General features: G+C 29.5%; 1 long non-coding RNA gene across 1 annotated transcript; it reads left to right on the top strand.

Moving 5' to 3' along the window:
• The first annotated feature begins 531 nt into the window (after positions 1-531).
• LOC123712030 lies at positions 532-1,580 on the top strand. The gene is made up of 2 exons (XR_006754036.1): positions 532-696; positions 1,361-1,580. It is a non-coding gene; the product is annotated as an uncharacterized LOC123712030 (long non-coding RNA).
• Positions 1,581-2,553: the final 973 nt, after the last annotated feature.

Genomic DNA, 2,553 nt, shown 5'->3' with positions numbered 1-2,553 from the left:
TATTAGACAACCCTTCAAAAAACAGCAAGATTATGTTGTTTCTTTTTGGTTGTATTTAAACGAACGAATACTAGTAGCAAATAAGACCGAATAGTTACCTAGTAACTCTAACTAGAACTATACTATCTAAAATAAAATAAAATTTATTATTAAACACAGCAATGATAACACACAAATTCCTACAAGACTCACTTGAACACCCCTTTTTGAACTAAAAAATTATGTTAAGTTTATTTTAAATAAAAACTAAGATAAACAACTAATATGTTATTATCGAGTTTAGACGATATAATTCTTATATATGGAAATATTAAATTCATAAGATGCTGTTTATATTTTTTTTTTAATAATTTTATGGCCTGGTAACGAGACCTTTAAGCCAAGTCTTATTTACGGTCACTAATTCACATGTTATTCTATCGTTTCACTTGTTTTCTTAAATCTTCCCCACGATATTTTTGATGTATTTATATAATGCACTATAACACTTAATGCTGTTTATAAAGTCATGTCTATAGACACAAGAATTTGTGATTATAGTTAAAATTATTTGCATCTATTTTATATCTACTCTGTAGAGGAAGTAGGGGCATAGACAAGTGTTAAACAGAAGTTGGTAAAGGCAAAATATGCTTGTGATTGTCGCGTTGCTTGTGTTGAGTGTGGCTGACTCCCAATACCAATATTATAACAATGGTACAGTTGATTTATTTATTTGTGAGCTGTTTTATAATAAATTATATTATTACAAGCTGTCAAACCGGTCACTGCGGGTATCGAATCAAGTACTCCTAGACACCTTGAGAACTTGTTGACTGTTCCCTTACTCCACTCTAATATGAATTCAAATAAGTATAGTTCGGATTTTAATATATCAAGAGCTTTTATTAAGGTCTATATTATTTAATAAATTTAATATGTGAGATAACATCCCATCTCACAATAACTCGCAGTAATATTCGTCCCTTGAAAACCACATAACCATAATAGAGAATACGACCAATAGAAACGAGATAATAATATAGTAAAGAAACAATGAAGCTCAAACGCCTGCTAACAACCCTCATTTGGCAATAGACTTTTAACTATCACTTGGTATACGTCTGACGTGAGACAGTCTTCAATTCGATATAGATTTTGTGACATTTTTAGATTACTATAAAACTATGCCCTTATTTGTTCCCAGTTTGAATAGCTGGACTAATTCTTTGTCCGAGGTAGCTGCCAGCTCTTCGGTCTACTGTGATGTCGACTACCCTTTTAGCTATTTCCTTAATAAAAGAAAAGAAGATAGATATATATAGTTATCTTAGCATACAAAAATAATTGTATTAAGCTTCATATTTTTTTTACATTTCAGACATCCCAAGCTACATTAAACGAGCGTTAAATGAAAAGAATCGATATAAAATAGCGCCAAAAGCAACGAGACACATCACTAACCTGACTCTTCCGGAAGTAGTGGAGAAAATTAAGCAGATCACGCTGTCTTTAAATCAACATGCAAAGAAAAATGGATATTTTGTTGATTATAACTTACGTATAATTGATAAGGACTGAATATACTTACAAAATTTGAATTTTATTTAATTACATAAACTAACAGTACATTCTATGGTCGCCTATGGTACACGCAAATATTAGATTTTCATACATTTCAGATTGACATAAAGGAGTTTATTTAGCAAATTATACATTTTATGTTAAAAGTAAAGTTCTCTTGGGTATATACTGAAAAAATAACAGACTGATTTTTAAGTGTATTATCAAAGCCTCCAGTAGATCAAGTTGACCTTTAGACCTTTAGTTTCACTGAATAAAATTATAACTTTCACAAAAGGTTATAATTTTATTCTAGAAATAACCTATTAAAATCAGCATAAATAAATACTATATAGTACTGCTGAGGTATTCAAGAAAAGTCTTATAGAGATTATAAAATTCCCCAGAAATATCTGATGTGCACCGCTATGCTACATCATGTTCGAATTGTCTCATTTAATTACATAAAATTCACAAATTTAAAATATTCAAAATAAAGATACTTCCGCACTTACCTCATCAGATTGGACCGACAGATCCTCCATATCTATGACGTGTTTAGATAACAATATAAAAAATATTAATATATCCAAGAAAAAGTTACGTTGGAAAAGGTGAATGTACCATAACAGGAGTCAACGAACTCTGTACATAGTTTAATTAAATCCATTCAAGTCGGCCGTATCAATACAATAAATTATATTAGATATTCCGACCCCGGGAAATAAAGTATACTTAATTACGACCGAGTAATATATCAGAGTAATCGGAGAAATATAAATCTGTATTAGCCTTTAATGAAATATTGTTCGTTGATAGCTATTTGTTAGTATTCGTTCGTTTCAAAGACTTGTATGAAAGCAATTTAATATAAAACAGAAACAAATAATCATTATCTATGTTAAATGTTTATATTGTTTAATGTTTAATGTATACGTTGCGAAATTAAATTTCGAAAACACAACATAATTAACCATATCATAAATACATGCAAAATGTATTTATTGTTTA

The sequence above is a fragment of the Pieris brassicae genome, chromosome 7 (genome assembly GCF_905147105.1).
Source record: "Pieris brassicae chromosome 7, ilPieBrab1.1, whole genome shotgun sequence".
Classification (NCBI taxonomy): Eukaryota; Metazoa; Arthropoda; class Insecta; order Lepidoptera; family Pieridae; genus Pieris; species Pieris brassicae.
Note: the sequence above shows the minus strand (reverse complement) of the source record. Positions and strands in the feature narration are given on the sequence as shown.